At 40.1% G+C, this 27,505-nt stretch overlaps 2 long non-coding RNA genes across 2 annotated transcripts; one reads left to right on the top strand and one right to left on the bottom strand.

Annotated features, from left to right (window-relative positions):
• The first annotated feature begins 1,195 nt into the window (after positions 1–1,195).
• Positions 1,196–6,298, top strand: LOC111097137. The gene is made up of 3 exons (XR_005362938.1): positions 1,196–1,234; positions 5,731–5,888; positions 6,039–6,298. It is a non-coding gene; the product is annotated as an uncharacterized LOC111097137 (long non-coding RNA).
• LOC111097138 lies at positions 5,554–26,661 on the bottom strand. Its single transcript, XR_005362939.1, has 4 exons — positions 25,304–26,661; positions 17,563–17,712; positions 15,222–15,327; positions 5,554–6,102 (listed from the first exon to the last, which is right to left on the bottom strand). It is a non-coding gene; the product is annotated as an uncharacterized LOC111097138 (long non-coding RNA).
• Between the last annotated feature and the right edge of the window lie 844 nt (positions 26,662–27,505).

Here is a 27,505-nt window from a genome sequence, read left to right as displayed (position 1 = left end):
TAAAATTAATTATTTAAAAACTGAACAAAAAAAATAAAAAATAAAAATAAATAAAAATAAATAAAAACTGAACAATTCAGGGACGCCTCAGTGGCTCAGTGGTTGAGCATCTGCCTTTGGTTCAGTTCGTGATCCTGGGTTCCTGGGATTCAGTCCCATCAGGCTCCCTCCACAGATAGGGGGAGAACTTCTCCCTCTACCTGTGTCTTTGCCTCTCTCTCTGTGTCTCTCATGATAAATAAAATCTAAAAAAATAAAAATAAAACTGAACAACACAGCGGCATTAGGACATTCATAGTGTTGGGCACCACTACCTTCATCTTAGGTTCCAGATCATTTCCATCACTCCAGAAAAAAAAAACCTGGACCCCTTAAGCAGCAACTCCCTATCACGTACCTCCTCTCAGTCCCACTAGTCATTTACCTATTCTGGATCTTTCTCGTATAAGTGAAATCATACAACTTGTGACCTTTTGTGTCTGGCTTCTTTCATGTAGATTAGCGTTTTTGATGTTTACCCGTATTTTTTTTAAAAGATTTTATTTATTTATTCATGACAGACACAGAGAGAGGCAGAGGCACAGGCAGAGGGAGAAGCAGGCTCCATGCAGGGAGCCCGACATGGGACTCGATCCCGGGTCTCCAGGATCACACCCTGCGCTGAAGGCAGGCTCTAAACTGCTGCGCCACCCGGGCTGCCCCGTTTGCCCGTATTATAGCAGGCATCAGTATTACATTCCCTATATACTATTCCATGGTGTGGATGTTCCACATCTTGTTTATCCCTTCATCTGTTGATGGAAATGTGGGTTGTTTCCACTTTGACTGTCCTGAATAAGGCGGCAGCACATATTTGAACATTGTCATATAAGTGGCTGAGTCCCACTTTCTCACTCTTCTGGGAAGTGAAATATACCTAGCAGTGAAATTCCTGGGTCACATGGTGATTCTTCATGTAATTTTTCGAGGACCCCGTCTTTGGGCTTTTTTGTTTGCTTCTTACTTCGGGTCAGGTTGAGGTTCTGTAGGCCTCACCCAGCAAACTGTTGACCTCACAATGGCATCTGATTATTGACCAGAACCTCAACCATGTTCTTGAAGGTTCCCATCACCTGTAAGAGTTGGTTGCGCTGTTGCTGTCATCCTTATTCCCGCGTGATTTATTTAACAAAATTACGTACTAAAAATGAGCCTTGACCTCCCAAGGGGCCTGCTGAACATCAGGGAACAGGAGGTGGGGAGAGGCCTTGACACTTAGGGAGATGTGGAAGTCCCTCCCCACAAGGAGGTCACAGAGGGCAGTGGTTGGACGCTGTTGGTGTCCAGCCACATCTCTCAGGCCCATCCCCCCTCTCCAGGCACTACATTCTCTTGTCCAAGGGCTTTCTTTGGCCAACAGAGCCCACTCTTCCTCAGGAGGCAGGCAGGGAATGCAGGGAGAATTCATGCACTCCCCTCTCCTCCGCGGCTCCTCTCTTTCAGTGACTGGTGGCAATCTAGAGGAAAAGTCCTTGACTCGGGTTCTCTGATGGTCTCCTGAATTGTCCAGCTTGGTGATGCTCCTTTCAGTGGCTTTCTTCCCTTCCCTGTGCCTCCTCCCCACACCCCTGCACACACCTGCTCTTCCATATAAACCACTGGTCCCAGCAACATTGTCTCGACTTGCACTTTGGGGGCCCGCACTATGACATTGTGATGGTTAATTTTATGTGTCAACTTGGCTGTGCCACAGTACCCAGTTATTTGGTCAAACACTATGCTGGGTGTTTCTGTGAAGGTGTTTTTTTGGATGACATTAACGTTTAAATAGTGGACCTTGAATGAACACGTTGCCTGCTGCCTGCCGTAATGCAGGGGATCTCGTGGGATCAGTGGAGGGTCCTGAGAGAACAAAGACTGGCCTCCCCTGGGCAAGAACAAATTCTACCAGTAGACTGCCTTCAAACTTGAGCTGCGACTGAAACTGTTCCCTGGGTCTTGAGCCCACAGGCCTTATCCCACAGATTTGGATTTACCAAGCTTCCATAGTCATATAAGCCAAATCCTTAAAATCTCTCTCTCTCTCTAACTCTCTCTATATATATACAAGCACTATCCACAATAAGTACACATATTCTGTGTCTCTGCAGAACCCTAACCAATATAGTCAATGAGTGACCTTAATTGACAGGCGGTGCTTTGCATGTGAGCTTTGATGCCCTGATCGGTGTTGGATGAGCTGGTGACATAGAGGAAAGAGCACACATCCAGGAATCACTAGAGCGGCTGCTCCATTCATGGGTCCCACATCAGGCAACTCTAGCAGGTCTTTGAGGTCCCTTTGGGCCTCAATTTCATTTTTTAAAAAAATTTTATGTATTTATTCATGAAAGACACAGAGAGAGAGGCAGAGACACAGGCAGAGGGAGAAGCAGGCTCCCTGCGTGGAGCCTGATGCGGGACTCGATCCCACGCCCTGAGCCAAAGGCAGACGCTCAACCCCTGAGTCACCCGGGTACCTCTGAATTTCATCTTTAAAATTGGAAAAGTGATAGCTTCCTTGCCCAACTCACATGGTTGTTGTACAAATTAAATAAGACACTATTTAATCACCCTGAAAATGACAACATACACAAAGTATTATGTATTATTTTTGTTGGGCTTGTCATTCTGCCCCACATACCTTCTAGAAATAGCATATTAGCAGCAGTTTTAAAGCCAGATAAACACAGGACATCCATTCACCCATTCAGCGCCTGAACAAGCTGGCCTTTCTATCTGGAACGGCTCTTCTCCTGCTATTTTCTTAATTTTGAGGCAAGGGAGGGTGCTGGGGGTAAAGGGAGAAAGAAAGGTCAAAAATCGTGCTGAGGTCTCTGGCTTGCACACATGTGTGGATAGCGATGGCACTAAACAAAAGAACAAAGTAACTTGGTAAAATTAGGTGTTGAAAACTACTTCTCTGTTTCAAGGATGCTGCCTGACATTAGAGTACGTTACCCAGGGAAGAGCGTAGTTAGGCGTATGTGTGTATGCGGTGGACAAGTGGGATGGTGAGTTTTTAATGGGGCCAGTTCAGTTGATGGCGTTTATGGGAAATGTAAATGATCATATACAAGATCACTCCGAATTGAGAAATAGGCTGGAAAAAGAGGTGCTAGGAAGAGCGGCTGGCAGTTCATGTGTCACACCATGTGCCCATGTGCCCACCCTTGTCCTAAGCCTGTGATGTGTATGATCTCAACTAATCATGAAATAGTAGTCCTGTGAGATCGGTCCTTTCATCACACGCATTTCCAAGATTCCATAGCTAGCATGTGGCTGATTTGGGGGTTTAAAGCCAACCGTCTGCCCATGTTCACAGGCAGCAAAGCTACAGAGATTGGGAAGTTTTCTTAGGCCACAGGCAGACAGCTGAACTCTAGGGAACAGGAACATATCCTGGGAGATCATGAGAAGAGGGCTTCTCCTGGAAAGGATGGAAGAGCAGAGTTTGGAGAGAGGAGGAAAGCTGTGTAGAAGCTGGGTTAGTAACTCTGAGGGAGGCACATGTTTCCAGAGGAGGTTTTTCACCTTTTTTAGGGAGGCCGAGGGAAGGAGGAACAACACACGTGTTGCGGTTAGCAACCCAGGTGGTATTGGGGTTGCTGCTGGGGTTGCTGCTGGGTTGCACAGACTCTCAGTGGGTAGGCAGATTTAGAAAGGGATTGGGGCTCAGTCTTGAGCTTTCAAGCCAGGGCAGGGTCACCAGGACTGTCCCAGGACATCACTGATGTCTCTGATAAAGGAGGGACACTGATATTGTCACATCATTGATCTCTCTGATAAACTAGTGTTGCCACTGGCACATTCTTTTTCTTTCTTTCTTTTTTCTCCTCTCAGCAATTTGTCATTTGCTTTATTTGGTTTTACCAGGTTCTCAGCTTCTCTGTAATCGTGTGACTCGGATCTGTCTTTGCTACAAGTGTGCAGCTTTGAATGATGAGTCTGTCTTTTCTTTTTCTTACCTTTAGTAAGTCCCATCTGACACTGGAGAGAAGACAAGATAAAGATAAATGTAAGAGTGGAGATTGGGAAGTTAGGGCAGCTCTCCGTCTGTTCTTTGGAAACAGTTATGCAGAGGAAAGGTTTTTTGTTCAGTTCCTGGTTGCTGCACGGACCCAAATATAAGGCAAGGTCTCCCTCCTCCCCAGTATACTCCCTCAGAAAAGAAGTTGTTGCCTGAAGTTAGAATCTTTACTAAGTCCCTCATATTACAGGGTGCCCTCTGAATTGCTTTATTTTGATTTTTTATTTTTTAAAGGTTTTATTTATTTATTCATGAGAGACGCAGAGAGAGAGAGAGAGGCAGAGACACAGACAGAGGGAGAAGCAGGCTCCCTGAGGGGAGTTCGATGCAGGACTCAATCTCAGGACCCCAGGATCATGCCCTGAGCTGAAGGCAGATGCTCAACCACTGAGCCACCCAGGCCATCCCTGAATTGCTTTGTTTTGAATCATAAATGCCACTGGGAGATGTTCCTGGTTTTATATCATGATGGTGGTTAAGTTGTGGCGTCAGTTAAAAAGAAAAAGAAAACGTGAACACAGATCTAGTAATTGCGAATAGTAAGATGACCTCCCAACTACATGGGTTGGAAATTGTTCAGAATAAGCCTTTTAAAAACCAATTTAAGAAAAAAAAAAACAATTTAAGAAGTGCAGCAAGTCAGATGAAGATAAATCCTATATGATATCACTTCTATGTGGAATTTTTAAAAGCCAAAGTCATAAAAGCTGAGGAGAATGGTTGTTCCCAGGGGCAGAGCAGTGGGAGAGTTGGATAGATGTTGCTGAAGGATACAAACTTGCAACTAGTAGATAAATATGTCCAGGAGAGCTAATGCACAGCAGAAGGATGATAGTCTTCAACATTATAAACTTCAACATCGCTAAGGGACTAGATCGTAATTGTTCTCACCATAAACAAGAAAATGATAATGATGTAACATGATGGAGGTGTTAGCTAATGCTACAGTGGTGATCATACTGCAATGTATGAATGTGTCAACACATTGTACATTTTAAACATATACAATGTTATATGTCAGTTATATCTCCAAAAAAAGAAAAAAGATAGAAAAGACAAACAACTTTAAGAAGCAATGAATTTAGTGATTACCTTGAGGAGTTCACAAATAGTAAATGACTACTTGTGGCTTAGGATACAATTTCCAAAGTCATTATTACACAGAGATTCCCAAACTACTATATCTTTAACCATTTAGATAGAAACAAAGGTGATGGGCTCTGGGAAACTCTAGAAAAGTAAAAAAGTGATTCCCGTGATGACAGAAATGGTAAAGCACATGAAGACTTGAGATAGAATCATGGCATGATGGTTTATGAGATTTTAAATATACCTAATTAAAGTACATGTTATGAGTAGACAGCCATTTCATCTATGTTTCCTAAATGTTTGTGTTATATTCAAATTGTCAAAAGGCTTTTGTTTTATATTTTCTCATGGGTATTGCCATATATATATATATATATATATATATATATATATATATATATATATACACACACACACACATCGCCTTGTATTTGGGCATATAAATTACTCCATAAGCCATGAACTCAATGGGGCTAAGTATTTTGGGCTCAAGATTGAAAGATTAGCACCTATGAGCACAGCAAAGAAAGATGGGACCACTTGGGTAAAAGAGGCCGCCTCTAATGGCCAACTCAAGACTTGTGTCTCCACAGAGCATAACGATGGTCAATGACACGCCTCCCAAACTGATCTGCTGTTTGTGCTGGCTGCTTGCCACGATGCCCTGATTGAACAACAGAGGCTGAAGAGAATCTCACCCAAGGTCATGCTCCTTTGCCAAGGCATCCACAACCAACAGTTCGTCACCATGGTACAGAAGCCCAACCCCAAGGCCCCAATGCAGAACAACTCTGAAGGGCCATTGCCACTCCAGAGCTCCCGGCAGGGTTAACTGACGCCTTGGAGTGCTGTAGCTCAGCTTCTCTTCTTCCCAATCTTCTATCTTCTCTTTCTCCCTCAGGTGTTCATCTCAAGACCAACCTCCTGCATGCCAACTTCTGCCTCAAAGGAAGAGGGAAGCCCAACTGTAAAAGTGTTGAAGAACACAGTGAAAATGAGGAATATGATTCACTTGAGCTCACTGAGTATTGACTTCTTTATTGTCAGGCTACAAGAATGATGGACAATGAGTAAAGATTCTGCTTTTCTGCACTGAAGTATGTTGGCCGTTGGGACGTTGGGGTGTTGAGGGGGAAGTGCCCATAACATTTCAAAATAAGACAGGAGGTGAATTATTTCTTTATGACTCTAATTGTGCCAGTGAAGACAATTTGTATGTTACCAAGTGACTCACTTAACTGGTTTTTCTCACTAATCTTTTCAGGTCCCAATACCACAATTGTTTTCATGTTTTGTTTGTTTGTTTTTTAAGATTTTATTTATTTATTTATTTGAGAGGGAGAAAGTGTGTGCACAAGCAGGGGGAGCAGCAGAATGAGAGGGACAAGCAGACTCCTCCCTGAGCAGGAAGCCTGACTGAGTCTCCATCCCAGAACCCCAGGATCATGAGCTGAGCCAAAGGCAGACAGTTAACCAACTGAGCCACCCAGGTGCCCCTGTTTTTGTTTTTTAATTGAGGTATAGTTGACATGCAATATTATATTACTTTCAGGCATACAGCATAGTGATTCAACAATTATATGCATTACGAAATGCTTACATGCAGTTACCACCTGTCATCACACAAAATTATTAATATATTATTGACTCTGTTCTTTATGCTGTAACTTTCATCCTTGTGACTTATTTATTTTATAACTGGAAGTCTGTACCTCTTCATCCCCCTTCACCTGTTTAAATGAAGGCAAAAAGGGTTCATCCCCCCCACCTCACTCCTCTCTAGCCACCACCAATTTCTCTCTATATTTAGGAGTCTGTTCCTATTTTGTTTGTGTGTTCATCTGTCTTGCCTTTTAGATTCCACATAGAAATGAGGTCATATGGTATTTGTCTTTCTCTGTCTGACTCATCTCACTTAACACAATACCCTCTCACCCATCCACATTGTTGCAAATGGCAAGGTCTCATTCTTGTTATGGCTCAGTAACAGTCTGTTGTATGTATATACCGCATCTTCTTTATCCATTCATCCACTGGCAGACACTTAAGATGCTATTGAAAATGATGCTGCAATAAACATATGGGTACCTATGTCTTTTCAAATTAGTGTTCATTTTCTTCTGGGAAATATCCAGAAGCAGAATTACTAGATGGTGTGGCACTTCTATTTTTACTTTTTTGAGGAAATTTGATACTCCAACACCGTGATTCTTAAGGTAAAGGAGGACCAAAGACTAACTCTTCGTAGGAACCCAAACTCAACTCTAAAGGATTTTGTCACAATGTTTGAAGATTTTTCAGTTTTGCACTTGATTTTTTAAAACTTTATTGAGAACAGAAGAAAAGGCTGTATTAAAAAGTCACATCCAAATGCTGTAACAGAACATGAACAAATAAAACTAATGAATGGATTATGGATCTCTCTGCCAAGTTGGAAAATCCAGCCTCTGGCTTTTGGTCCTGTATGCTGATTAACCTAGCCTCTACCACTGTGAAGAGTCTTTAATGAGAACTTCTTTCTACCTTCTCTCTCTCTCTCTTTTTAAAATTTTATTTATTTAAGGAAGAGAGAGAGAAAAAGAGCACAGAGGGAGAGTGAAAAGGAAAAGCCCGCTCCTAGCTGAACAGAGCCTGATGAGGGCTCCATCCCAGGACCCTGAGATCATTATCTGAGTCAAAAGCAGATGCTTAACTGGCTGAGCCATCCAGGTGCCCCTCCTTTTTTTTTTAAGGTAACCTCTATCCCCAAAATGGGGATCAAACTCAGGACTCTGAGATCAAGAGTTGCACGCTCTACCAGCTGAGCCAGCCAGGTGCCCCCCAACCTTCCCCTTTTGTGTTTAACTCAAATACCCAACACTGCCTGACAAAACCATAAAACACTTGGTAACTTTAGAGATGCACTATGATGGTGACTTAATGCTTTTCTAACTTTGTAGAAAGAAAATAATAATGGTAATTAAGGAAATTGAGTGTGAACAACACCAGTGACACCAGCATGACTTTGACTCTTTTTGAGTTTCAGATTTTGTGTATGTTTAAATGTAGCAAGTGATGCCAAGCTGTTTTCCTAAGTAGTAATACCAATTTACACCCTGTATTTTTCTCAGAGGATCCATTGGTCAAAAATCATTATCAACACTTGGTACACTCAGTTTTGTTGTTGTTGTTGTTGTTGTTTAATTTAAGGCGTTTTGAGGATCATCCTACTTATAAACATAGACACAAAAATACTAGTAATCTGACTCCAAGGATGTGTAAAAATGTAATACATGTAATGAATAAGTTGAATTCATTTAGGAATGCAAGACTGGTTCAGCATTCGAAAACCATCCATGTAATTTCCACATTAACAGAACAAGGATTAAAGTCACAGAATAGTTTCAATTAAGAGAGCAAAAGCATTTCACAAAATTCAGTATCCATTTATTCTGATATAGTGGTACCTTGTGGTTTTAATTTACTATTGTTATTATTATTAGAGAAGTATTATTAACATTTTAACATATAGAGTTATATTAGCTTCAGGAATACAATATAACAATTCAACAATTCTATACATTTCTCAGTGCTCATCAGGGTAAGGGTACTCTTCATCCTCCTCTATCTGTGGTTTTAATTTTAATTTCCTTAATGGGTTATGTGGTCGAGCTCATTTTACATGCTTATTTACAACTTGAATGTCTTCTTGTGCTCTATTTCAAGTCTTTACTCATTTTTAATTGTGTTGCCTGACTTTTGCCTATTGATTTGAATAGATACAAGTGCTATGTCTGTTACATATATTGGAAATATTTTTGCTCATTTTATTATTTGCTCATTTAGTCTTTACCTGGTCTCTCTCTCTCTCTCTTTCTCTTTCTGGTATCTCTTAATGAACAGAAGATTGCAATTTTTATGGAGTGCAATTTATTAGTCTTTTTAAATACATCTCTCCTCATCTAAGGTCATGAAGATATTTTTCTATGTTGTCTTTTAGGAAGCTGCTTTATTATTATTATTATTATTTAGTTTTTATATTTAAGTCTATATTCTACCTCATTATTTGGATCATATGAGGCCAAGTTGTGTTCATATGAAGTCAGGTGCCATTTTGTTACTTTCAATTTCTAATTGCTATTGATGTTTTATAGAAATAGAAATTGATTTTTGAATATTAAACTCATATCCAGAGATTTTGTTAAAATCACTAATTAATTATAATTAACAATGAAGAATCCTTTTAATTTTATACAGGTAAAATGATGTTTTCTCAGAATAATGACAAATTTTTTTTTAAAGATTTTATTTATTTATTCATGATAGTTACACAGAGAGAGACAGAGAGGCAGAGACACAGGCAGAGGGAGAAGCAGGCTCCATGCAGGGAGCCCGACGTGGGATTCGATCCCAGGTCTCCAGGATCGCGCCCCAGGCCAAAGGCAGGCGCCAAACCGCTGTGCCACCCAGGGATCCCAATGACAAATTTTTATATTCCTTTCCAATCTTTATATGTTCTATTTCTTTTTCCAGTCATTTTGAACTAGCTAAGCCTTTCAGTATGCAAAATCATCATGTTCCCTATCTCAAATGAAAAATTTGAGCATGGCATTGTTAAATATGCTTGTCTTAGGGTTGTTTGTTTATTTTCAATAAATACACTACATTAGAAGGAAGAAAGTTTCTATTCCTAGTTCGCTAAGTATTTCAAAAAGTGTAAATGAGGGATCCCTGGGTGGCGCAGTGGTTTAGCGCCTGCCTTTGGCCCAGGGCGCGATCCTGGAGACCTGGAATCGAATCCCACGTCAGGCTCCCGGTGCATGGAGCCTGCTTCTCCCTCTGCCTGTGTCTCTGCCTCTCTCTCTCTCTCTCTCTCTCTCTCTGTGACTATCATAAATAAATAAAAATTAAAAAAATTAAAAAAAAAAGTGTAAATGAATATTGAATTTGAGGAAATGCATTTGCTTTATCAATTGAAACTATCCTATGGGGATGCATGGGTGGCTCAGTTGGTTAGGTGTCCAACTCTTGATTTCAGCTCAGGTCATGATCTCAGGGTTGTGAGATGGAGCAACATGCAGGGTTTGTACTTGGCAAGAAGCCTACTTGGGATTATCTCTCTCTCCCTCTGCCCCTTCCCCCTGCTTGAGCTCTCTCTCTCTCTCAATTAAAAAAACAAAAAGAAAAATAAAAAAGAAACTATCCTATGACTTTAATTTTTTATTCTGCTAATGTGAAGAATTATATTAACTGATTTTCCAATGCTAAAATACTCTTGATTGCTAAATAACTCAAGTTGTTCATTACATGTATCACTTTTTTACAAATCACTGGAGTCCGTTTCTTAGTATATTGCTTAGTATTTTTGTTTCAATGTTTATGAGTAAGATTTTCCTCAAATTTTGTGTTTTCCATAATATACTTTTTTATGTTGTGGTATTAAGGCTATGCTGGCTTCTTAAAGTATTGTTGGAAAGTATTTTTTCTGTTTTCTGGATGCTGTTGAGTAAGAATGAACTTTAGTACATCTTTAAATAGTTGGTAGGTGTTACCATGGAAACCAGCGGCATCTGAAATTTTTTTGTGGGAAACATATAAAAAATTCAATTTCTATAGCATATATAGGACTGTTCAGATTTTCTTTTTTTTCTTGTGTTAGTTTTGGTAAGTTTTGTTTTTTGACAGATTTGTGTATTTCATTCTAAGTTTTTAAATCTATTGGTATAATATCTTTTCTTTATCTCCTTAATATTTGTAAGGCCTGTAGAGATGTATCTCTTCATAACTAGTATTTGTCATTTGTGCCATTTCTGTTTCTTTTTTTTTTTTCTTGATCATTATGCCTAGGGCTTTATCAAAATTTTTGGACTTTTCAAAGAACTAACATATTTCATGCCAAGTGCAGAACCCAGCATGGAGCCCCAAGGAGTGGGAATGGGTTCAATTTCACAATGATGGGGCTCCATCTCATCACCCTGAGGTCATCACCTAAACCAAAATTAACAGTTAGACTCAACTTAATAAGCCACCCAGGTGCCCCTCCCTAACTCTTTGAGCTGGTTGCTTAGCTAATTGATTTTTAGTCTTTTTATTTTTTCAAATCCATGCATTTAAGGATAAAATTTTCCTCTAAACACTGCTTTAGATGCATCTTACTGGTTTTGATAGATTATGTTTTCATTATTACCCATTTCAAAATATTTTCTCTTTTGCATTGTGCCTTCTTTTTAACCTGTACTAATTAGAAGCTATGCTGTTTGATTTCTAAATATGTTGGGGGTTTCTAGTTTTTTTATTTTTAATTTCTATTTAATAAAATGGCAGCCCAAGGATGCTGTGTATGATTTTAGTTATTTTAAGTTTGTGGCCCAACATATAAACAATTTTTGTAAATTCTGTGTTTGAAGAGAATGTGTATTCTGCAATTGTTGAATAAAATTTTCTATATACATTCATTAGGTTTCTTAATCCATATTATTCAATTATTTTGTAGTTTTACCAATTTTTTTGTCTATTGCTCTGTTACTAAGTGGAGTATATTAAAATTTTCCATTATCTTTATGGATTTGTCTCATTTTAATTCTATCATATAGAGACCTATAAATAACTATCCCTTCTCTCCCGTAATGTTTTTTGCTTTAAAATCTACAGAGAGGGAGGCAAACCAAAAGAGACTTTTAACTATAGAAAACACACTGAGGGGAAGTGAGGGAGATGGGATAATTGGGTGATGGACATTAAGGAGGGCATTTGATGTAACAAGCACTGGGTATTATATACAACTGATGAATCACTAAAATTCTACCCCTGGAACTAGTTTTATACTATATGTTAACTAAATTGAACTTAAATTTTAAAAACTCTTAATGTAAAAATAAATAAATAAAGTCTACTGTGACTGATGTTAAAATAGCTACAACATCTTCTCACTGTGTTTGCAGGGTGTATATTTTTTCATCTTTTTACTTTCAACCTTTCTGTATCCTTATACTTAAGATGTGACTCATGTAAGCAACGTGTTGTTCTAACTTAGTATGAAATTTTTTGTCTTTTAATTAGAAAATTTGTAAATTTACTTTTAATGTAATTACTGACCAATGTGGATTCAAGTTTACCATCTTACCATCTGCTTTCTATTTATCCTACATGTTCTTTGTTCCATTTTCTCTCCTCTTTTGTCTTCTTTTTAATTAATTCCATTTCATTATTACATTTTCCAGCTCTCTTGCTTGTTATTTATACATTCATTTTAGTGGTTGTCTTATATTTTGCAATGTGCATTTTTAATTTATTCAAAGTATGATATAAATGACTGCTCTTCTTCTCTGATAATGCTTAAAACTTAAAACATTAACTCCATTTACTCCTCACATTTTGGGCTGTTTTTGTCATGTACATTAATTTTATATATATATATATATATATATATATATATATATATATATCTCAAGTCCTAAAGACATTGTTATTATTTCTCTATATAGTAAACATATATTTAAATTTATCTATGTGTTTATCTTTCATTCTTTCTTGCAGATACCATTTAGGATTTTCTTCCCTCTTCCTAAAAATCTCCCTTTCATATTTGCATTAGAGCAGATCCACTGCTAAAAAAAGTGGTATCCATTTTTGTTTGTCTGAAATGTATTTATTTCATTCTTATTGTTGAAGAATATTTTTGCTGAGCATAGAATCCTACATTGGCAATTATTTTATTTCAGCCCTGGGAATGTGTGATCCCACCGTCTTCTGGATTCCATTGTTTTGTTGAGAAGTCAGCTGTAAGTCTTATAGTATTGCTTCTTCAAAACTAATATATTATTTTTTTCTGGATGCTTTTAAGAATTCCTCTTTGTCTTTAGTTTTTTTAGCATCTTCACTATGTATATAGTAATACATAAATATATATATGTAATATGTATGTATCACTTGAGTGTTCATAACACTTCTTGAATCTCTGAGACTACTACTATCTCTGCTTATCTTATCACTTCAAATACCAGGCTTACCTTTCTTAGGTTTACTCTTGTTCAAATCTTAATCCTAAAAATTATCTCTGCTTTGATATTTCTATGATATTTTCAGAGTTTCTAGGGTGTGTGTGTGTGTGTGTGTTTTAATATTCTATTCAGCTCTTCTAACTTTTCTCAGAAGCAACATTGGTATAGGACATTTCCTTAGCCACTGTTAGAAAGTTTCAATTAATGTTTTTAAAAACAACTTACCTACAATTGAATAACTATGTGTCTTTAAGGCCATAAAGTTGTTTGCAGATATAAAAATTGAGAGAAACATGAAGGTAAATGATTTGATAGGGAGCAAAGTAAGGACAGTCAGGGACTGGTTGGGAATTAACTTTAAGACTTTTTAATTATTTAAGTTGATATAGTGCTCTAGATGATAATAAACATCACACACTCATGAATGTGAAAATCAAAGTCATTGGAATTGAAGTGTGAACAAAGTGAGGTAAGAATTCAGACAGATTACCCATTGGAAATCAGGGATCCTTGAAATGACTCTGGGACCTATGACAGAGAGGGAGACTAAGCTGTCTTTGATGAATATGGGGAGCAAAGGAGAATTATATTGATTGTTACATGAATCCTTTCTCTATGTAATGCTTCTGAACATGCTGGCCTTGGTATCAGTAGATGAGAGATACAAGGAGTGGTTAGAAAATATGTAATTAGATGGCATGAGGTTCAAAGAGAAAGAGGAGTATGAATGAAGGTATAGGAATGATTATTTGGCTGCAACAATGAGAAGCTAAGGAAATACAGGCATACCTCATTTTATTACAGTTCACTTTATTGCATTTCATAGATATTGCATTTTTTACAAACTGAAGGTTTGTGGTAACCCTGCACTGATCAAGTCTACCAGCACTGTTTTTCTAAGAGTATTTGCTTACTTCATTTCTCTGTGTCACATTTGGGTAATTCTTGTAATATTTCACACTTTTACATTATTATATTCGCTATGGTGGTTTGTGATCAGTGATTATCACTCACTGAAAGCTCAGATGATGGTTAGCATTTTTTAACAAAAAAGTGCTTTTAATTAAGGCATGCACACTGCTTTTTTAGACATAATGCTAGTGCATATTTAACATACTGCAGTATAGTGTAAACATAACTTTTATATGCACTGGAAGCCAAAAAATTCATCTGACTAGCTTTATTGCAATATTCACTTTATTGCAGAGGTCCAGAACCAAACTCACAATGTCTCCAAGGTATGCCTGCACCAGGCCCTTTTTGTCTCCCTCCACCTCTAGCTCCCTGCCCTGTCACATGTCAGTCCTGTGAGAGTGAGCAAGTTTTCTTGAGGATCCTATGAAGAGCATCTGTATCCTTAAGAGAGAGCAGGTTTGGGCTATAATTAGGAAGCAGAGGGAATATTCTGTGAAGTAATGGAATATGTTAGGAAATCTGCTCAGCACTTAACAGGGATTCCAGAGGATGAAACTGAGGGCTTGGGAGGGAGAAGAATGTCCATAAAAACACTTCCATGCCATTTGAAGAGTGTGATGATGAAGTTAGGGCTGAGACATTCTAGCAATCAATATTGAGACCACTACTGTTTATTTATGACAGTGTGAGAGTAAATTGAAAAATGGTTGCTGACAACACAGCATCCCTCAGATAACTTAAAGCCAAAGAGATCTACAGATGGCTTTAACCCAATTAGGAAATGAGTAACACAATAACAGGCATAGTTTTTATAAATTATGTACATGGATAGGAATAACTTAGAGTACAATGATTTACTTATTCAACTTAAATTGCTTTAAGAAAAACCCCTTAAAGAAAAAGATGGCATGATAGCATCTGGCATGGTGCAGTGCTATGGTGTGATGTGACATATCTACTGAAGGCAAGTAACAGACCGAGTTCAAAAGAAAGGCTAGAGTATTACAATCACTCTGATTTCAATCAGACAAATAGATAATATTTCCATCTCCAGAAACACATAGGAGAAACAAGAAAAGACAAGACAACAAAGAGACAATGGTGACATTAATAGAGGAAAGTTTTTGAAAAACTACTATTATAAGAAAATGTAGCCTAGAACCCGAGGCATGTTTGAAATGAGTACTCACTGGCTTCTCAGGAAGTTGTTAGTAGATGGGATCCTATTTAAGCAGACATTCTTAGGCTTGAGACCATCCCTTTGCTTCTGAGATGCCAAGGGCTTAAATGGCATTTCTAGAACAAATGTGATACGTGAATGCAGAAAAATATATAGTGTAAGGTACTGTTAGATTCCCTTCTCCCCCACCATCTTTGTATACTGTCAGATTGGTCATTTTCATGGTAATAAGTTCATAGTTGAGAGTGGATGAAGGGAAGACCTATTAAGGTTTTTGCAAAAACAACCAGCATATTCTTTGATTTTTTTTTTCCTTTTAGACCACGCTTAAACTTTTCTTCCCAGAATTTTTTTTTTCTGCATAAGTTGTCTTTAAATAATAAAATCCGTACTCGTTTGCACTGCTTGTAATGACTTCAATGAAACATTTAGGTCATTTGAAGCACAGGACTGTTTTGTGATTCACATCATTACAAAATATGTCCCATTAAGATGATGCACAAGCTGAACTGGAGCTAATGAACCTGCCTTCTTGCAAGATAATTCAAACTTTAAGAGTGATATTAACTTAAATAAAATAAGAAAGGGAAGAAAAATCAGGTTCATTGTACACCAGAGATCATGATCCTCTCAGTTCATAAAAGCGTATGTGTTGCTTGGTTACTCTCAGACCATTATTAGAGTGGTTGTAGAGCCCATATACATATATAATTAAGTACCCCTCTGTGGCCATAAAAAGACTGCTGTGTTTCCACAGGGAGTGTGCAAGGAACTTGATTCATAAGCCTTTAAGAGAGTGTGGGTACCTTTAACCTTTCTGAAAAGCAGGATGGAATGTGTGGCATATCTCCACTTCCTATTCAAAGCAAGGGTGGGAACACTATAGCCTGAGGCCACATTAGGCCCACTGTTTGTTTTGTAAATAAAGTTTTATTGAAACACACCCACACCCATTTATTCACATATTGTCTGTGGCTACCTTTAGCCTGTAACAGCAGAATTCAATAGCTGCAACAGAGACAGTATGGCCCAGAAAGCCTAAAATATTTAATATCTGGCTCTTTAAAGAAAAAGTTTGCAATTTTCGACCTAAAGAAAAACATTTGTTCCATAATTGATGGCCATATATGTAACTGCAGAATGAGTAAAGCCTATATTAAATTAATGAAATATTATTTCAGAGCACACCATTTACATTACACATAGTGTCAAAGTTCCAGGATCCTCTTGACCTACTTAGAAGTCTTTTAAATAAAAAAGCCTACGCTCGGTATTTTAATCTCTTCTTCCATTGTCAAGAAATAAAATAAATAAATAAATAAAAACAATAGCCACTAGTTTTGTAAACCCTCCTGAAACACAATGTCTCGTGTTCCCCTTCTGGCTCTGTGGCAGCTGTTAACCATCAAATACTATTTCTAGAACTGTGCTGACATCAGTTGACGATCATCCACAAAGCTGTTTGGCAGGACATGCCCTGTGCGAGTCTGTTAAAATGAAACGGCTCTGTTAAAATTAACTCTATTCACATCACAGGGAAAATATCTACATTTGCCAAATCAAACCCTTCCTATATCAGTGGGAAGAACCATTTTCCAACCTCTAAAAAGGTAATTCAGACGCAGGAGAGGGAAAAAAAACCCTCCAAAATTAAAATGATAAAACAAAAATTTGCTTGACAGCAAAAGTACTTCCAAATGTATGAAATTGAATCCAAAACTGAGCCTGCAACAAATTTAACTGACAAGAAAGTCTGCATAATGGACTTGGTTTTATTATTAATGCTAATATGGGTACATTTTTGTTCTATTGTGCTGATGGCAAGAAGATAAATGCCCACCCAAGGCACTAAAATATCTCTACTCCGCTGAAACACTGATTGTAGTTAGAATGCAAACACTTATTCTTCACTTGTAAGGAAAAAAGAAAAAATATTTTTTTTTAAAGGAAGTGCTACTATAGAGGCCATTTCAGAATCAGGTATAAGCTTTGAAATAGAATTTCTTAAAATAACTAAATGCAACTCTTAAACACCAGCATTTTGTGAAATTTAAAATTATGTGGCTCTGACTCTGTCAAAATGATAACTCTATTCCTTACGATTTTTAATTAGCACTTACGAATTAAGAATTAGCCTTACAGAGTCCTTATGAGCAGTGATGGAAGTTTACATTCAGGGCAAACAAGTCAAACGATGTACATGTTTTATACATCTGCTCTCCCCCCCACCCCACATCTCCCTGAAAATCAATACTCAAAGTTCTCCCCGCCCCCCCCCCACAAGTCACCCTAGGGGACAAGCAGCAGCCAGACAGGGGGTTGTGAGAGGTGGGGACTGTGCCCAAGAATACCTGGCTGTTTTCAGGTCTGCAAGCCAAGGATGGAAGCTCCACAGTTGTTGGTAGTCAGCTGGGCCAAGCGTCCGGAAGCCAGGGAATTCAGGCCAAGCTGGGCTGTGTCAAGCCAGTAAATGAGTTCATCTGAGAAGGAGCCATTGGGTTCTGCAGACCAAGACGAGCAGAAGGTCAGAAATTCTGGGAGGTTAGTAACAGCAGGAACACAAAATGTAGGAATGTCAGCAGTTAAGATGAGTCTACACATACTTGCTTTGAGGGGTCGGCTGTGTGCAGTGTCCCAGTTGCAGACACTCTGAGTGAAGCTGCGGGGGACGAACCCTGATCCCAGCTGCTGCCAGCCACTAATTACAAGGAGGCTGTTACAGACCTCCCTGAGGTCAACATTATTTAAATAGCTATTATACCTGTGCTCTAAGCCTGTGCTAATTGGTCCAAATGCTTCCACCACTTGTCTTCTCTATTAATTTATTGAACCTTGTTCTACTTTCTAGATTGCTTCTATCTGTGGTGGACAGAAATTTAAGATGCACCCCAAGGTTCTCCCCTTTGCCCGGGTATACACCCTGTATCATCATCTCCTCTTCCTGAGTGTGGGTGGACTAGTGGGTAACAGAGCTATCATGCCTCTGATTGTTACTCATCTCAATTGCCTTTTGAGTTAACACAAAAGGGAAAATACCCTGGATAGGCCTGACCTAATCAGGAAACCCTTTTGAAGAAAGTGAAGGGCCAAAGAGATAATATCCTGCTGGCCTCAAGGGGAAAAAATAAACCATTACATGGAGAGATGAGGGAAACCCACGGTAAGGACCACAGGAAGCCTCTAGGAGCTGCAAGCAGTCCCTTGGTCATACAGATATGACAAAAAATTCTGCTGACAACCAGTGAGTGGGGAAGACCTCAAACCTCAGGGGAGATCCCAGCCCACACCTTGATTTCAGCCTGGTGAGACTCAGCAGAGCCTTCTGACCCGTGGAAACTGTGACATAATAGATTTGCCCTGTTTTAAGCCACTAAGTTTGTGGTAATTTGTTACACGGGAATAATAAGAAATGAATACATTACCCGACGGAACTTTCTCCCATAATGGAAAAGTCTTAATTTACACTGTTAATCTGGTAGCCGCTAGCCACATGGGGCTATTGGGGATTTGAAAAGAGGCTAGTGCAACTGAGGAACTTAATTTTTTAGTTTATCTTATTTTAATTAACTTAAACTCGAGTGGCCTTATGTGACTAGTGGCTACCCTACAGGGCAGTGCAGCTCTAGATGAATGATAATGAAGACAACAATCCTTTAATTTGAATCTTCTAGATTACAAATAGCTCTCCTCCGAATTCAATTTTCAAAATTCGATCTTAAATCCTCCAGGAAGACCATCTCATACAGTTTCTCCTAAGTCATGTGTGACTGGCTATGCATGACCCAGCTCCTGGTGAGACACACTCTCTGTTTTCAGCCCTTCCCTTCTGCAAACTGTAAGGCTTCTTCCACTCACGTGAGTGTCTTCAGCTTGTGCTCACCTGAAGTCTTCAGGACCCTCTTCCCTTTATTCTGCATTTGTCTAAGACCTACTTAATACTTCCAGCCAAATGTCACTTTTCTTGGAGAAGGATTCCCCAGCGCCCTGCATTAGTTAACTATTGCTAGGTAACAAACTATGCCAAAACTCAGGGGTTGAAAAAAATAATCATGTTTTTATTATAGTCCATGTGCCTATGGGTCAGTTGAGTCGTCTGATATAAGCTGGGCTCACACGTGTGCCTGAGGGATGGCTGAAGGCTCTGCTTTAAACTGGAATTGACTGGGGCACATTAGCAAGGGCAGGTCGTGCAAGGGTATCACTCTTCCTTCTGGGACCAGCAGGCTGGCCTGGACATGCTCTTTGCAGGAAATGGCAGACGTGTAACAGGCAAGGATAAACACAGGTGGACTCCTTAGGTTTAGGTTCACGATCGACCCATTGTTTGCCTCCTATTGGTTAAATCAAGTCACAAGGCCAAAGCCAGAGGTGAAGTGTGAAAAGTGGAGTAGCCCCTTTTGTGAGCAGGACTGCAACAATCATATGACAAGGGCTTGGATCCAAGCAAGTGTGATGAATTGGAGCCCCAGTGGTATCTTTCATATTTCCTTCATTTAAATTAGATCCTCCATTCTTAATATCTCATAGAAGAGATTTTCTTTCAAGGCCCTAGTACTTGGCAATTGTGCATTTACTTATGAAATCATTTGTTCACTGACGGTCTCCCCCACAACACTGGGAGCTCAGTGAGGCCAGGAATCATTTTTATTTTATCCACTGCTGGGCCACCAGAACCTATGACACCCTTGATTATTTCTTGAATAAATGAATAAATCAAACGTCTGAAGACCATTTTAAAAGCTGAATGTGTTCTGATGAGCAGGAGCCGATAACGCCTAGTTAAAGGTTATGCAAAATTTGGCAGCTGTCATCAGAGCACGAGGAGGTGTTTAACAAATTAATTTATGAAAGTCGAGAGTAGTTGAAAAGTGAGAATGTGTGTGTGAGTGTGTGTAAAATTTGTATGTGTATGTATGAATATATACAGGCCAGGGAGTTGGAAGGAAGACAGAAACAAGGAATTGACAAGTTTTAACAATCACAGACCAGGTCCCTCTCTCCAAGGAATAATGCTAGAATCTTCTAATAACCAATGAGTAATCAACCAGACTCTACTTCACGTAGGAGCCAATAATAGAAGAATGAGAGACTCTTTGTATAGAATATGGTTTACATTTGAAGATGCACCTTTTCAGTCGGGCAGGTGTCTCCAACAATATGATAGTCCTATGACAAAGCACACGTCAAGTCCACTTTTTTTAATATAAATTTATTTTTTATTGGTGTTCAATTTGCCAACATCTAGGATAACACCCAGTGCTCATCCCATCAAGTGCCCCCCTCAGTGCCCGTCACCCAGTTACCCCCACCCCCCGCCCACCTCCCCTTCCACCACCCCTAGATCATTTCCCAGAGTTAGGTGTCTCTCATGTTCTGTCTCCCTTTCTGATATTTCCCACACATTTTTCCTCCTTTCCCCTTTATTCCCTTTCACTATTTTTTATATTCCGCAAGTAAATGAGACCATATAAAGTTTGTCCTTCTCCGATTGACTTACTTCACTCAGCATAATACCCTCCAGTTCCATCCTCGTTGAAGCAAATGGTGGGTATTTGTCGTTTCTAATGGCTGAGGAATATCCCATTGTATACATAGACCACATCTTCTTTATCCGTTCATCTTTCGATGGACACCGAGGCTCCTTCCACAGTTTGGCTATTGTGGACATTGCTGCTATAAACATCGGGGTGCAGGTGTCCCGGCATTTCATTGCATTTGTATCTTTGGGGTAAATCCCCAGCAGTGCAATTGCTGGTTCATAGGGCAGATCTATTTTTAGCTCTTTGAGGAACCTCCACACAGTTTTCCAGAGTTGTGGCACCAGTTCACATTCCCACCAACAGTGCAGGAGGGAAGTCCACTTTTGATTAGTAGCGGTAGCAGATGTTTTTAGAGATTTTTTTTTTTTTTCTCATCACTTCATGGCCAGTCGGGATCTCAAAAATTTAAAAAGTCCCTCCGTCTCCTATGGCTATACTCCAATTATTCTGTTATTTGAGAATTCTCTGAAATGTTTCTCAGCTTTGTTATTTGGGAATTCATAAAAGGCATATGGAAAGGATCACGGAAATGTAGCTGCCCTGGCTTAGCTGCTGTGTTGCTGGGATGACTGTAGAGCCATCTTTGATTGTCCCTGAGCCACACAGAATTTGAGGGCCAAACACAGGTTTTTGGGTTTGGTGTTAGTCTAGTTAATCTCAGATTCCGGTAAAGATTTTGCGCGTGTCTTCATTTTGTTTGCAGGCGTGATATGCATATGTGTATATGTCCTTTTGAATCAGGATCACAAAGAGCTGCAGGGTGTTAATGACATATTACTTTCTTTCCTACCAGCAGCATCTTGAACTCTGAGTCACCGACAGCAGTCTAATCATAGCCCCGCGAACCAGCAGGGTGCAGAGATTCTAAGGGCCTTAGAAGCAGTGTCTTTTAAAAGTTGTGCATTTGCTGTTGACCCTGATGTAAAAGCATGCAGAAATACTTATTGAGCACCTACTATCTTCTGGTGCTCCAGAAGGTGGATGACCAGTTCCCTGTCTTCACGGGGCACACCATCGGGTACACGAGGCAGACATGCGGAAGCAATGGATTCCAAAGAGGTGGGCTGCGTGAGTGAGAGAAAGATGCGAACAAAGTCAGGGAGAAGGGGAAAGATGAACTGATTAATTTTGCTCAGAGGGTGCTTTGAGAGGAAGGTGATGCCTGAGCTTTGGATGAGTAGGAATGTGACAAGTGGGTAAGAGTGAAAGGCGGACCAGGCAGGAAATGAAACTTGAGAGATGTCAGGGTCATATCATGGAGGACCTACTTTGTTCAACTAAGAGGTCTGGGTCTTACTCCTCTACCTCAGTTGTTTCTCAAAGGGTTGTTTCTGGAAACTTGTCAGAAATGCAAATCGTTGGTCCCCACCTCCGACTGAGTCGGAATTCTGGAAATGTTTTCACAAGTCATCCAAATGAGTTGGCTGAGTACCCACATTTGAGAACCACTGCTCTTGGTACATGAGGAGACACTAATATATCTGGGTGGGGAAGTGGCTGGACCAGATCTAGATTTTTAGGAAGGTGTCTCTGGCCATGACGTAGAGCGTGGATTTGACTTGGGATAGGGGGTGGAAGAGAGTAGAGGCAGTGACACCGCAAGGGAGAGGCTGAGAGTGTCAGTGGGAGCCACGATGAGTAACTGGGATCCCCAGGGAGGATCTTGCCTTTGCTCTGAGTCAGACACACAGAGCTTAAAGGTCTAGGTCATTGGGAGGCTTCACACCCCATCATGTAAATCAGTGGCAGAGGAGCCCCGAGGCTGTTGAAGAATTACTACAAAGGGTTTATGAATCCATGTACTCACCTAGACTCCATGTATGGGAGCTACAGCTTCCGCTGCACACAGTCGATTCACAGTAACAATATACATATTCATTTAAAATAACTTCCGAATCCCTAGCACCTTTTGGTCATCCTGTGTTTGCATTGGATACTAAAATATGGCTACCACTCCATAGGGGATCCTGGAAATTCTGGAAACATTATAGGGAGTCCTCACACTTGATAAAGCTCATGATCCTCTAGATATGGTGTCTGGAGTGCCACTGTGTTAAAATCGTTGGTAATAGAAACCCAGTGCAGCATTTGAAGCTCGCAGACATGGAAGTTTTATTTTTTTATTTTTAAAGATTTTATTTATTTATTCATGAGAGACACACGCAGAGAGAGGCAGAGACACAGGCAGAGGGAGAAGCAGGCTCCATGCTGGGAGCCCGATGTGGGACTTGATCCCAGGACTCCAGGATCACATGGGCCAAAGGCAGGCACTGAGCCACCCAGGCGTCCCGACATGGAAGTTTTAATGCTGTTGCAGCGCCCTGATACTTTCTTTTGCTTTACAGGTTGCGTTTGTAAGCTCAGCACTCAAAAGACTGTTTAGTTCCTATTAGTACTTTGCATAGGATTAGGGTGCTGGCCGCAGGGAAGTGATGATTCTTACATTAGCGCTTTCCAGTCTAAAAACCCCACATCTCCCGAAGGTCTGATTAGCCGAAAGATTAAGTTATTTTACAACCTAATTATAACTTCTTTTTACAAAGAAGAGATCTCTTTATTAAAACAGATAGCAAACATGAAAAAGCAAAGAAGATAGCCCCACAGAGCAAATTACTAAAGAAAATATACACCTAAGTATCTTTGCTCTGTTTCTCCCCCATCCTTGAATCTTATCAATCATCGTTCATCTTTGTTTTAGTCTTAAAGCTTCGTGGACAATTTCCATTCTCAGTGGTTGGAGCCTTTATACCTCCAAAGCTTCTGGCTGCTGTGACTAGTCCCATAGCTTTCCCCAGATTCCCAACCCAAGTGCCCAGCATGAGTCTGTGTGCACATCTAGTAGGATTAATGAAAGAGGTGGACTTTCCGGGGCAAGTGGCTCCTCTGCTCTCACCTACGCACTGCAAGGTTGAGGCCAGTGGGTTCATCCTTCATTTTGTTAAAAATCTAAGACTTGTTCTGAACTTCCTTCAGTGGGAGCCGGGATGACTCTAACTCCTGGTTGCTCACAGCTACACCCACCAAAGCCTTGTTTCTCCTCAAGCTTTGAGTTGCACTGTTTTTCTCTCATGTGACAACAACTCTGTGTGTGTGTGTGTGTGTGTGTGTGTGTGTGTATATACATATACTACTCATATGTGTACAGAGATTTTAAGGAATTTTTTTTGTAAATAGACTTATTTGTAGAGCAAATTAAACTTTATAGCAAAATTGAGGGGAAGTACAGAAATTTCCCCTGCCCCCCCCACACACATAGTCTCCTCCACTTATCAACATCCCCAACCCTAGTGATACGTTTGTTATACTTGATGAACCTCCACTGACATATCATCATCACCCCAGAAGGCCATGCTTTACACTAAGTTTTACTCTTGGTGCTGGGTAGTCTCTGAGTTTGGACAAATGTATAATGACATGTGTCTGTCATCCCAATATCACAGAGTAGTTCACTGCCCTAAAAATCCTCTGTACTCAGTCTATCCATTCCTCCTCCGACCTCTCACCCCTAGAAACCACGCATCTTTTAGCTGTCAGAGTCTGTCTTTTTCCAGACTGTCATATGGATGGAATCATGCCGTATGTAAGCCTTTACAGACTGGCTTCTTTCACTCAGTAATATGCATTTAAAGTTCCTCCGTGTCTTTTCATGGCTTGGTGCTACCATTTCTTTTTAGCATTGAATAATGTGTCATTGTCTGGAGGTACCAGGACTGTAGTCTTCTTTATATTAAGGCATTCAACTGATTGGACGAGGCCCATCAAATTTGCTTTACACCAAGTCAACTGATTTTTAACTGTTACTCTTATCTAAAAGTTATCTTCACAGCAGCATCTCTACTGGGGTTTGGCCAATTATCTGGGTGCTATGGCCTAGTCAAGTTGACACATAAGATTAACCATCCCCTGTCTGCCCCTTGTGTCCTTGGCACCCATACACATCCCTTAAATCATGCTTTATCTCCAAATAAAGACAAAGACAAGGCCGTAACTCCATCTAACGATACAACTACCCTCCATACAACTGAAAACACGTTCACCCTTTCCCCAGAGGAGGATGAAAAGTCCTTAGGTGGTATTTACCCTTCTCCTTGGTATCCTATAATATGAGTACTATGATGTAAAATTAGCAATATTTAAATAGTATAATAAAAAGTCATTTTATACATAAAAAATCATTTGTGTTACATTATGAGTTGATAAGGGAGAAGAAAACAAAAACATTTGATATCTATATATCTTCCTATAAATATCTACCTATAAACATTTACAATGTAATGATTACTGTTCTTATGTCTGTAGCTGATTGCGTGCTCATAGCTGGTATTTATAAATACCTTTACCCCGTCCCCATCCCGTATTCCTTTGGCCCTCAGCGAGCGCCTCCACTGGTCATGGTTCTTTACCTGGCTGGTGACCCAAACCTTCATTCCTGAAGGATGTGGGCCACCGGTAGTGCTGGGTTGCTGGAGTTTCCCTCCACCTTAATCACAGTGCATGGGGATGGTACGAGACACTGTGGAATTTCATGTATTCCAGACACACACTTCCTTACCTACACTGTGGGGCGGCAGGCCAATTTCCCCTTGGTAACCAGGAATAATCACTCCATTCAGCATAGGACTCCTTTGCCTGTTGATCAGAAGCAGGAGGAGGCCAAAATGTCTGGATGGCAGTCCTAACTTCCAGTTCAGTGGAGTCATTGCTGTAGACAGAAGACTACTGCCCCTTCCATGATGGAAGCAGCCCAACATAATCAACCAGGTATCTGGTTAATGACCTTGGGTGTGATGCTATACCAGGGGCTCAGTGTTGGTCTCTGCTGCCAGAAGACTGGACACTTAGCAGTGGCTACAGCCAGCCTGACCTTGGTGACTGAAAGTCCTTGTTGCTGAACCCGTGCATGATGTCCATCCCTGCCATCCCAGCCATTTTGTTCATGAACCCATTGGTCAATGACAGGACTGGCTTGAAGAAAGAGACTGAATAGTATCCACAGAGCTGGCTGTCCTACCCACTCTATAATTAAAATTCTTGCGAGGGTCCCCTTTTGGTGAGCACTCATAGGGGACATAGACATTCTAACATTTTTTACCTATTCAGAGTGGTCTGTCCACATACTTCTTCCCCAGAGACAATTTTCACCAATTTTCCAATCATAACCCCTCCAAGTCAAACCACAGACCTCACATGGCCACAGACCATGAATCCATATCTAATTGCATGTCTGGACATTTCTCCTTCCAAGCAAATGACCAATCAGGTACATTGCTCCAAGTTCTGCCCCCTGAGAGTATTTCATGTCACCGCTGCCCTTCACAGATGTTCCAGAAAGGCGCTGCAGTGTTGCAGCTGTCCACTTTTGAGGAGTGGCTACGTATCACGCAGAACTGTTGTACACAAGACACATGTGTTCTCTTCTTCCAGGTGATCACACGGAACTGTCCATGAGGGCATGGGTGCAGGCTGGGAGAGAAAAGGCAGTACAACAGGAGGAGAGACCCCGGAGAGTTGACACTGCAGTTCGACTCCAAAGGCAGCCTCTTGTCAGAATTCTCTCTCACTAGGTGGTGGTTGGTCTTTTTTAATTAAGACCTTCAACTGATTTGATGAGGCCCACCCACATTGTGGCAGGTAATCTGTTTTACTCACAGTCTACTGATTTAAATGCTAATCTCATCTCTAAAAATGCCTTCATAGGAACATCTGGAGTAATGTTTGACCAAACATCTAGGTACCGAAGCCTAACCAAGTTGACATGAAATTAACCATCATACTGTTCTTTTCTAACAGATAAAAGCTCATCCTCCTAACCTCCACCATTCCTCCTTCTTTTTTTCCTTCACTCTTTTTCTCCTTTTTTTTCCTATAAGCATTTCCTGAGAGCCCACTAGATTCCCAATCCTATAGGCCTACTGATGATGCTGAGCTGTCTCCTTGGTAACCATGTCTAACCCAGAATGGAATACAGACTGCCTTCTGAGGCAGACGATCTTCTTTAAAGGGATCATATATCCCTTTCCAAATTTAAACCCTAACTTACAAGAACACCATTTTACTATTTCTTTTAAACAGAAAAATAGCTGTTGTACAAAGAGATTAATGACCGAGGCTGGCAGGAGCACTAATTTAGATGCTGCTGATTTAAAATTTGTGGTGATTTGGTCAGAGATCAGCTCAGAGATTACTTTTGTATTACAGGGTTTGTCGTGGAAATGAATGATTTAAAGATATTTCAGAGGAAAATATTAAACCCGCTTTAGAAAATAAACTGCTTTCACCCCATTTAGGTGGTGGAATATATAATTAATGAAACACGTAAGTTCCACTACATTTTAAAATACGTTTATTAAAGCAGCTCCAATGATGTCCTATGTGTCAAAACAAACTAGAAAAATTTTGTAAGTCTACTTTAAATGATCATATTACTCACAAACTTTTTATCATGGGGACTGCTTTTCTAGACATGGGACTGCTACCCAAACTAGTACAGGAGGAGACTGAGCCCAGACCCTACGGAGTCACGTGCCCAACGTCACACATTGCCATGCTGCAATGTCTGTTCTTTCCAAATGCCCAGAATGGGCACAAATCTCTCACCACTGTCCAGGCTGCAGCAATGCTCATGGTGCATTCCCAGCATCAGGCTCCTCCTGCCAATCCTAATGGTCTGCCGGTCTTCGGTCTGTGGCCATGACGTGCCTCAAAGTCTTGTAACACTGACATTTAAAATCCCTGGTGATACTCTGCCCTTGAA

Source organism: Canis lupus, chromosome 8 (assembly GCF_011100685.1).
Source record: "Canis lupus familiaris isolate Mischka breed German Shepherd chromosome 8, alternate assembly UU_Cfam_GSD_1.0, whole genome shotgun sequence".
In the NCBI taxonomy this organism is placed as follows: Eukaryota; Metazoa; Chordata; class Mammalia; order Carnivora; family Canidae; genus Canis; species Canis lupus.
Note: the sequence above shows the minus strand (reverse complement) of the source record. Positions and strands in the feature narration are given on the sequence as shown.